This window comes from Dromiciops gliroides, chromosome 2 (assembly GCF_019393635.1).
Source record: "Dromiciops gliroides isolate mDroGli1 chromosome 2, mDroGli1.pri, whole genome shotgun sequence".
In the NCBI taxonomy this organism is placed as follows: Eukaryota; Metazoa; Chordata; class Mammalia; order Microbiotheria; family Microbiotheriidae; genus Dromiciops; species Dromiciops gliroides.
In genome coordinates, this window is record NC_057862.1 from 185758631 (window position 1) to 185769880 (window position 11250).

An 11250-nucleotide genomic window follows, 5' to 3' on the forward strand; every position below is an offset into this window, starting at 1 on the left:
CTAATTCAAAAATGAAAGCCGGAGAGATGAGCAAACCAAAGATGACACTGCTCAATATAAAAAAAAATGTAAACCTAGTGATCCCCCACCCCCCAAAAAGGAGAGAATAACTGTAATAAGTGTTAGAAGAAATTCAGTGGGGAAAAGGAATTCTCCAGAAGATTACATGAAAACTAACAAAAAAGTGAAATGTGAGATTTTTAAAAAATAAAATTTCTGGAATAAAGAAGTGAAAGGAAAAAAGCTAACTTGGAAGAAAAATGGCTAACATTATACATTTTGGTGGGGCAGTGCAATGAGGGTTAAGAGACTTGCCCAGGGTCAGCTGGTAAGTGTCAAGTGTTTGAGGCCAGATTTGAACTCAGGTCCTCCTGAATCCAGGGCCAGTGCTTTACCCACTGTACCACCTAGCTGCCCCCTAACATTATATATTTAAAGGATTCTTTGAAAACTAGTATAAATCAGACAGAAATCAATGAAAATAGCAAATATTAGAAAAAATTGAAATATTAAAAAAATAAAATAAGTCTTAAGACATCTGATATCAAAACAATAGATCTGAAAAGGTCAAAGAGAAATTTTTAGAATAATTAGACTCTTGGAAACCATGATTAAAAAAAACTTAGACCCATCCTTCGGACTATTCAGATCGCGTCTAGCTCTCCTCTGCCGACATCATGAGCTTCACTACCCGCTCCACCACCTTCTCCACCAGCTACCGGACCCTGGGTTCGGTCCAAGCGCCCAGCCGCCGGCGTCTATGCAGGCGCCGGCGGCTCTGGCTCCCGAATCTCTACCGCCCGCTCCACCAGTTTCCGCGAGGGTTGGGGATCCGGGGGCGCCATGGGGGGGCTGGTCGGGGTCGGGGGGATCCAGGGGGAGAAGGAGACCATGCAGGACCTCAACGACCGTCTCGCCTCCTATCTGGATCGCGTGCGGAGCCTGGAGATCGAGAATCGCAAACTGGAAGGGAAAATCAGGGAGCATATGGACAAGAAGGGACCTCGGATCAGAGAATGGGGACACTATTTCAAGACGATTGAGGATCTGCGGTCGCAGATCTATGCAAGCTCAGTGGACAATGCCAGAATCGTCCTACAAATCGATAATGCCCGTCTGGCTGCTGATGACTTCAGAGTCAAGTATGAAGCAGAGCTGGCCATGAGACAGTCTGTAGAAAGTGACATTCATGGCCTCCGGAAGGTCATTGATAATACCAACGTGACCAGGCTGCAACTGGAGACAGAGATTGAAACCTTGAAGGAAGAACTACTCTTCATGAAGAAGAACCACGAGGAGGAGGTGAATTCTCTACAAGCCCAAATCGCAGGCTCTGGGCTGACCGTGGAGGTGGACTCTCCCAAATCCCAGGACTTAAGCAAGGTCATGGCTGATATCCGAGCCCAATATGATGCTCTGGCTCAGAAGAACAGAGAAGAGCTTGATAAATACTGGTCTCAGCAGATTGAGGAGAGCACTGTGACAATCAACACAAGGTCTGAGGAGGTAGAAGCTGCTCGAAACACCGTCACGGAGCTGAAGCGTACAGTCCAGTCCTTAGAGATTGACCTGGATTCCCTTCGAAATCTGAAAACCAGCTTGGAGGAGAGCCTGAGGGAGGTGGAGACCCGCTATGCCATCCAGATGGAGCAGATCAATACAACCCTGCTGCACCTCGAGGCAGAACTGGGGCAGACCCGCACAGAGGGGCAGCGCCAGGCACAGGAATACGAGGCCCTGCTCAACATTAAGGTCAAACTGGAAGCAGAGATCAACACCTATCGAAACCTGCTGGAGGATGGGGAGGACTTCAATCTTGTACATGCCTTGGACAGCAGTGGCAGTTCCTTGCATAAGACCAGCACTCGGAGGACTGTAGAAGGCAAAGTGGCGGCCGAGACTAATGACACCAAGGTCCTTCGGCGTTAGGGCCATAAGCTGAAGACCTGGGCTGAGGCAGGAAGTTAATAAAGGCTCTTTGGTCACCCAGCAAAAAACAAAAACAAAAACAAAAACAAAAAAAAAAACTTAGATATTGTATTTCAAGAAATAATGAAAAGTTCCCAGTTTTATTATAACCAGAGAGGAAAGTAAAGATAGAAACAGTATACCAAGCATCCCTGAAAGAAACTCCCAAAGAAAAGTCTCAAGGATGCCATAGCCAAATTACATAGATTCTGGGTCAAAGAAAAAATACAATAAGCACATAGAAAGAAGGACTGAAAATAGCAATGAACCAGTCTATTATAAATGAGAGGAGATCTGAGAATACAAAATTTCAGAAGGCAAAATATATAGGATTATAATCAAGAATAACTCATCCTGGGGCAGCTAGATGGTGTAGTGGTTAAAGCGCTGGCCCTGGATTCAGGAGTACCTGAGTTCAAATCCAGCCTCAGACACTTGAAACTTACTAGCTGTGTGACCCTGGGCAAGTCACTTAACCCCCATTGCCCCTCCAAAAAACAAACAAAAAAAACCCCAAGAATAACTCATCCTGCAAAGTTGTGTATGAACCTAAATTGAAAAAATTTTTTTTTTAATAAAATAGAGGACATTTAAGCATTTATGCTGAAAAGAACAAAGCTGAATAGGAATTTTGAAATACTAAGTCAAGAGAAATCTAGAAAAAATAAATTTATTTGAGCAATTGAAAGGAACTGCATGATGAGATAGTGCTAACATTATAACAGGTAGAAAAGGAAAAATAAGTGTCACTTTAAATAAGTGTCATCTTCAAAGAGTATTGGGAGACAAAGTAAGATTAACAAAGGACCTAGGGGTGAATTGATTCTGTTAGAAATTTTTGAAGAGGGGAGAGAAAAAGGAGGGTAATAAAAAGAATATACTAGTGAAGAAATAGAGTAGAAATTGTTATTTCTTATCATTGGGATACACACAGTATTATATATAATATTAATTAATATTATATAATATTAATTTAATAAATTATATAATATTAATTAATAAATGCTTACTGCCAAAAAAATACACAAATTAGAAGGAAGCATAAACAAATAAGACAGCTTTGAAAGTAAACTCTAGAATTTATTTTACCTTTTTTAAAGCAATTAGTAAGTTCATGGATTCATACACAATCATTTTTGTTCCCCTGTGTACATGGAAATACCGTTTTTTTGTCAGAGTTTAGAATAATAATTGCAATTAACGAAATAAAAATAAGTGGAAAGGAAATATAAATAAGCATGGCATATGAAAATGAAGGTAGATTTCTAAACTTTCTGTCACCTCTTTGGACTTCATTAAGTACCTTTTCATGGTGAGCTAACAAGCTGGAATTCATTTATCCTAAAATTCAATTCAATTTATTAAACAGAGGTGGAGCCAAGATGACAGAGAAAAGCCATGAAGTTGCCTGAGCTCTCCCAAGTTTCCCTCAAAAACAACATTAAATCAAGCCTCTAAATGGATTCTGAAACTACAGAACCTACAAAAAGACAGAGACACAATCTTCCAACTTGAGATAATTTAGAAGACTTCAAGAAAGGATGGTCTCACCTGGGCAAAAGGGGAGCTCAGCACAGCTCAGATAACACAGCATAGAAGGGGTCTGGGCAAATCATCAGGAAGCTCTTGGCCACAGCAGAGCAACTGAGGCCCCTTGATCCTGGCTCAGAAAGCTGGTGGTGTAGCAGGACAGTTGTGAGATCCACCAGCACTAGCTGAGAGGGCAGGCTGCCAGCTCAAAGGCCACCCATGGGACAGGATTTTAAAAATCAATTGAGAGAGGTAGAAGAAAAAATGGGGAGAGAAATGAAAGCAACACATGAAAATTATGGAAAAAGAATCAGAAGCTTGGAAAAAGCAGTTCAAAGATTGACTGACAAAAACAATTCCTTAAAAAATTAATTTGGCCAAATGAAAAAGGGGGTGCAAAAGCTTACTGAAGAAAACAATGCCTTAAAAATTCTAATTGGACAGATAGGAGCTAATGACTCCATGAGACACCAAGAATCAGTCAAACAGAATCAAAAGAATGAAAAAATAGAAAAAAATATGAAATACCTCATTGGGAAGACAACTGGCCTGGAAAAAAAGATCCAGGAGAGACAATTTGAGAATTATTGGACTACCTGAAAGCCATGGCCAGGAAAAGAGTCTAAACATCATATTTAAGGAAATTAGCAAGGAAAACTGCCCTGATATTATAGAATCAGAGGATAAAATTGTCATTGAAAGAATCCACCAACCACCTCCTGAAAGAGACCCCAAAAAGAAAACTCCAAGGAACATTGTAGCCAAATTCCAGAATTATCAGGTGAAGGAGAAAATACTCCAAGCAGCCAAAAAGAAGCAATTTAAATATCATGGAGCCACAGTCAGGATTTACACAGGACCTGGCAGCTTCAACATTAAAGGATCGCAAGGTTTGGAATATGATATTCCAGAAGGCAAAGGAGCTTGGATTGCAACCAAGAATCAAATACCCATTGTTCTCTTTCAGGGGAAAATATGGACATTTAATGAAATAGAGGACTTTCAAGTGTTCCTGATGAAAAGACCAGAACTGAATAGAAAGGTAAATGGGGAAAAAAAATTATTCAATAAGGTTACACTGTTTACATCCCTATACCCCTACACAGGAAGACAATACTTATAACTCTTTTTTTTTTTTTTTTGGTGAGGCAATTGGGGTTAAGTGACTTGCCCAGCGTCACACAGCTAGTAAGTGTTAAGTGACTGAGGTTGGATTTGAACTCAGGTACTCCTGAATCCAGGGCTGGTGCTCTATCCACTGTGCCATCTAGGTGCCCCAATACTTATAACTCTTGAGAACTGTATATCTATTTGGGCAGACAGAAGGAATATACACAGAGGGTATAAATATAAATTGTCTTTGATGTGATGATATAAAGAAAATTAAGGGGTGAAAAAAAGTAGTTTATGGGAAGAAGAGGAAAAAGGAGGTATAATGATGTTAATTACATCATATGAAGAGGTGCAAAAAACCCATTACACTAGAGGGAAAGAAGGGAGGGGTGAGCATTGTTTCAATCTCTCATCAGATTTGGTTCAAAGAGGGAATAACATATATGGTTCATTTCAATTTATTAAACAGACTTAATTTTCTACCAAACATACTACTCCAAGTTATATGCTTTCTATTTCCAGGTACTTGGAATGTAGAATGCTACTTTAGAAGAATGCTGTAAACTTGGTAAAGGCATTCAATAATAATGGCAGCAAATGTGACTGATTTTTTTTTTCACAGAACTTCTCCCCTAAAAAAAGAATTGCTTTTTTAAAAAAGTTCATGCTATGTACTTGTTAGAATTCCCAAATTTCCTAGGTCCCACTGAAAAATATAAGAATGGTTTTGATTTAAGACAATGAATGGGTGATAGTGTCATATAAGATTTGTTCGCATTTTAAAACTGTCTTTAGAATGACTTATAACTAGCATGCAGTCCAGGGGGGAAAAGACATGATTAAAATTGGGATTCACCATAAATTAAAAAGAGATTGCTTTGGTTATGGCATGTTAGGTTATCTGAACAGAGTAACTGTGTTTTAAAATATGAAGCATAAATGCTAAGTGATATCCTTACATAACTCTCCAGATTTGATGGGATGAGCTTCGGCTTAGAAAGGATTCCCTTTCAGTTAAGAATAACATTACATGAATATATATATTCATAGTATTAAGTACTACACATATATTTCATGGCAAATGTTTTGAATAGGCAAACCATGCAAATATATTCTTGTATCAGGCACCAACAAAGGTTTTATTACCATACTGATATTTGATGAAAAATGATGAATTGTACTATAGCTATTAAAGTAGATTAAACATACAAAATTTTAAGATTTCTATAGCAAAAATTATGCTAGATTTTGGAAAGATAGGTATTTTTACTAGGAAAAAAATTTCAATTTTCCTTCATAAGAAAAATTTATGTGTTATGTTTAGAGATATGAATATAAGTTTGGAACTGGTAAATTTATCACAGACTTGTAGAGGAAAGGAAATCTAGTTTATCTTTTACTCAAAGGCATAAACCATTCCAGACTATCCCATTGTTAAATATGTTGGGGAAAGGAGAAGCCTCAGCTTTTTTCACTAATATGTTCTAAACACACACAATTCCTAAAAAAGGAAGTCCTTCCTTAAAGATACTCACTCCCCATCCTCTAGGTTTTGAAATAGACTTCCCCCTGTTAAGATAAAGAATAGGCAGCCACTACACTATATCTAATATAACTAATATGTTTTAAGGTTGGCTCAGCAGCTCACTTTCAAAAGGTATTTGCTACACACATAAAGGAAAATCAGAAAACCTTTGTTCAATAGTGAGGAAACATTAAAGTAGTCAGCTTTAAGATGAGAGAATTCCCTTCATTGAGAAGTGAAAGAAAAGTCCATTTTGTTCACTCTTATTTCTTGCCTCCCAAAGTCAAATGTGATCTAATCATTAGACAGTGGGATGGACCCATTGCTGTAAACTTGGTAAAGGCAATGATGATGGTAGAAAATGTGGCTGAGGAATTAGCAGCCACAAAGTTAAAAAATTGTCATTGGATCTAGATTTTCTTCTTGTTGATCAGTCATCCCAACTCTTTGTGAATCTTTGGACCATAGCACTCCAGTACTATCCATGAGGTTTTCTTGGCAAAGATATTGGAGTGGTTTGCCATTTCCTCTTCCAGTGAATTAAGGCAAACGGCAGTTAAATGACTTGCCCAGGATCACACAGCTAGTAACTCTCTGAGGCTGGATTTGAACTCAGGTCTTCCCAACTTCAGGCCCAGCACTTTATCCATTGAGCAATCTAGCTGCCCCTATTTTTTAGATTTTTCTTAGAAACAGGCATTTTTAGTTAGAGAAGTAATAATTAGTTTCATCAACAATTTACTGTTGTCTTGAGGGCAGGTTATCTTATGAGTGTCATAGAGGAGGGACTGAGAGATCTATAGTAATTTCAAGGATTTTGGATGATATAAGATAAGATCATAATTTAACAGTGATAATAAGCTGAAATTAAGACTCAACACCATGTAAGTTCAATCCATTCATGAAGAAAATAAAAATCACTAGATGTCTAAGGCACTTGATAGGTATTATGGAGAGCATGAAGGAACATAAAGCATAGTAGGAAAGAGAAGTCATAGAAGTCAGTAGCAGTACAGGAAGTGCATCATCAAGTGTCTGATAAGTGCTATAGACAATTTGTGCTAAAGGATTTCAGAGAAGTGATTTCTGAGATTATTATGGATTTAAATATTTCTGGCAGGACTTCACAGAAGGGATTTTAAATAGACCTTTGACAGATAACGGTAAGAGGAAAGGGGATTCCAACTAAGCAGGACCCCAAACTTTATATCCAAGGATTGACTCCCTTTCTACCACAATGAATATATAAAACAATTAGAAAAGAAATCAATTTGTCCAAATTAGTAGCAAAATAGAAGTCAGAGGAAGTATCCATATAATAATATATGCCAAGAATACATAATTGCTCTCTAATTGAGAGCAAAGTAACAGCTCAACCAAGTGAGAGTTCTACATCTCACCAAAGGGGAAGTTCCCTAAATCTCTAGTGAAGCAAGCCTGAGACAACAATGTGATAGAGCCTGCTAGCTCCTCTCATGTCTTCCCAGAGTCTTTGCCTTCAGCAACCCAAAGTAGGATTGGTATCTTCCATCTTTTCTCTCAAACCTGGAAGCCAGAAATACCCAAAGCAACCTTAGGGCCCAAAGTTACTTGAAGAAAATTGTAAGGAGATGGAACAGTTCTCTTTTAACCTTCGAAAACTCCATCCTGTTCTTTATACAGATATGGGACATTGATCTCCACTTATAAAGAGAGTCCCATACCAAAGGGCTTTGGAATCAGGATTACATTAACAAAAAGAAAAGCGGTGTTAAGGAAAAAGAAAAATGGCTAAGATGTGATGAATTCCTCAATACTTAGTGTTCCTTCTTTGCCTCTACTGTGCCAGTTTCCAGTTAAACATTCCTTTTCTCCATCCTAGGCACATCTATTCATAACTCACTTCTTAATAGCTGCCTTCTAAAGTTGTGGTTTTCTTCCCCCCTCCAAGGCAATGCCCAAAGCCTGGAGTACCATACTCTCCCTTTACTTCCAGTCTCTTGAGTGCCCTCTCTCAACATTTAAACAGATCTGAAACCCCAGAACTTCCAAGAATTTTCCTGCAAGTTAGATAGAAGCTGATAGTTTCTCCTTATACCTCCTTTGAGTTGGGCATAAAAACAATAATTTTGTCTTCCTCACTTGTTTCACACATAAACACACCTATATGCCTCTTTCCAGCATAGGTTCCATAGATCTCTATCCACACACACCTTTGGTTTCTAGGAGTATTTTTTAATAACTCCAACTAACATTGACTACCCAGTAGACAAATTTTACCTGTCTGAATGAATTTGATTTGCAACAGTCCACACTCAAATTTGGGTTTCAATGAAGATGGGGAAAAAAGGGGAAGCTGTGGTTTAATATCTCAATCAATCTCATTCATTTCCAACATGACAATTCAAAGACTTTATAATTGGTATGATTTTATTAATCTCCAGCTATTAACAAAGTGAACATTTGCCAGAACATTTTATGAAAGGCAGAATTGACGAACAGCAGTCTCCCCTATCCTAAGGCTATGGTGCTGTCAAAAATTGACAATGGAAACACAAACAATAAAATTAATCTGTAATTTGGAATCCCTGGCCCATCCAAAAGTGATACTGGGAAATAGTTATAATATAAACCATAAATATTATGTAAACTCCAGCATTCATGAGTATAATGCAATATTATTTATATATCTACACATTATATATATATATATATACATATGTATTTATACACAATGATTACAACACAAGCCATATAAATATTGTGTAAATTACAGCAGGTGGATAAAGTAATATCATTTATATATTATATATGTGTGTATATATACACACACACACACACAAATATCATAGGAATACTTTACTAATTATTGTCTCATTTGATCCTCACAATAACTCTGGGACATAAGTGCTATTATTTTCCCTGTTTTACAGATGCTGAAACTGAGGCAACTAGAAGTTAAATAGTTTGCCCAGGCTCACACAGCTAGTAAGTGCCTGAGACTGGATTTGAACCCAAGTCTTCCTGACTTTAGACCTAGTACCCCATTTATCATGCCACCTAACTTCCAGGTAATAGTGGTGATAAATGTCCTGAACTTGTATTAATGAACCTAGGAAGGATAATTGTTCTTTGGCTCACAGAAACAGAAACATGAACCATCTTCCAAGGTTTGATTATCAGATGATTGGATCATAAAAGATGAAATTAAACAATGTTGAACATAACCAGAAAATCAATCCAGAAAATGTTTAAAAGCTTCTACTATGTGTCCTCTGCTAAGTACCTGAGGCATAGAAAGAAAAACAAAAAGTGCTCTAGCTCTCAAGAAGCTTACTTTCTACTTCTAGCAGTAAGCACATTTGAGGAGTAAGGAAAGAGAAGGAAGGGAAAAGGGAGAAACACAAACAGACAAAGAGACAGATAGAGACAGAAGCAGAGAGATGGAGACAGAGAAACATTAACGACTCAAAGGATCCTATATTGAGAGCTGGAGGTGTGTCCTTAGAATTCATCTAGAACAACCTCTCATTTTATAGGCAAAGATGGGGCCCAGATGATAGGCCAAGAGGCTTTCCTGAGGTCATGCAGGTAGGAAGTATCAGAATCAGGCTCTGAACCCCAGTCCCCAATTCCAAAGCTAGCATTTTCCCAAGAAACCATGGATTCTAAAGAGTCCAGTGATAAATGTCCTGCTCCAGTGCTTCATTACAGTATGGAAATAATCATGAGTTTTAAGACACTATGTCTGAAAGGACAAATTCTAACAGGGTCTACCAAAAAATAGGGGCTTAGAACATGGGTCCGTGTCTGGTGTCTGAGGAGAAATTTTGTGAAGTGTAGGGAAGCTTATCTCCAGAGGGTTGTGTCTTAGGTGACAATTTTTTTTTTCCCTCAACAACAAACATTTATTTTATTTTTCCCAGTTACATGTAAGGGTAATTTTCAACATTCATTTTCATAAGATTTAGAGTCTCAAATTTTTTTTCCCTCCCTCCCTTTCCTCCCCACCTCCCTCCCTTTCCTACCCCCTCCACAAGACAGCAATCAGGTTATTTATGTACAATCCACAAGTGCTCTTTTTTTATCAGTTCATTCTATGGGGTTGGATAGTAAGCTTCATCATTAGTCCCTTGGGATTGTCCTGGATCATTGCATTGCTGAGAGTAGTTAAGTCATTCACAATTGATCATTGAACAATACTGCTGTCACTATGCACAATGTCCTCCCAGCTCTGCTCACTTCACTATACATCAGTTCATGAGTCTTTCCAGGTTTTTCTGGGATCAACCTGTTTCTCATTTCCTATAGCCCAAGACCATTCCACCACAATCATATACCACAGCTTCTTCCCTCATTCCTCAATTGATGGGCATTCCCTTGATTCTCAATTCTTAGCCTCCACCAAGAGTTTCTATAAATATTTTTGTACAATTTTCTCCCTTTTCTCTTTTTCATGATTACTACTGTTAACTGTTTCTCTTCCATCCTATTCCCTTCTCCATGATATTTATTCTATTATCCATCTTCTCTCATCCTATCCCTCTTCAAAAGGGATTTGCTTCTGTCTGTCCCCTCCCCCAATCTGCCCTTCCTTCTTTTGCCCCTCTCTCTTTATCCCCTTCCCCTCCTATTTTCCTTCAGTGTTAGAGAGATTACTCCACCCAGTTGAGTGGGTATGTTATTCTTTCCTTGAGTCAATTCTAATGAGATTGAGGTCTTTGAGCCAGTTCTGATGAGTGTTTGGCTCATTTACTGCCCAGATTAAACAGATTACTCCACCCAGTTGGGTGTGTGTATATGTGTGTGTTAATCCCTCCTTGAGGCAACTCTGATGAGTTTAAGGTCTTTGAACCTTTTCTGATGAGTATAAAATTCATTTACTGCCCTGCCTTAGGTGACAAATCTTAAAGTGAGAGGATTATAGCTCCAGAGATGGAAAGGTCATGTAAGCATAAACTTCTCATTTGACAAGTGAGGAAACTGATGCCTAGGAAGTTTCAGTGACTAGTCCAATGTCACACAGGTAGCCTCAATGCCTGATGAACTTAGTAGAATGAAATGCAGAATTAAAGGTTCTCTTCAAACATATCTCCAATGCATCAACTCAATTAATACAAGATTTTATGAGATAT

General features: G+C 38.2%; 1 pseudogene; it reads left to right on the plus strand.

Annotated features, from left to right (window-relative positions):
- The first annotated feature begins 641 nt into the window (after nt 1–641).
- LOC122742215 lies at nt 642–1985 on the plus strand (annotated as a pseudogene).
- The last annotated feature ends 9265 nt before the right edge of the window (nt 1986–11250 follow it).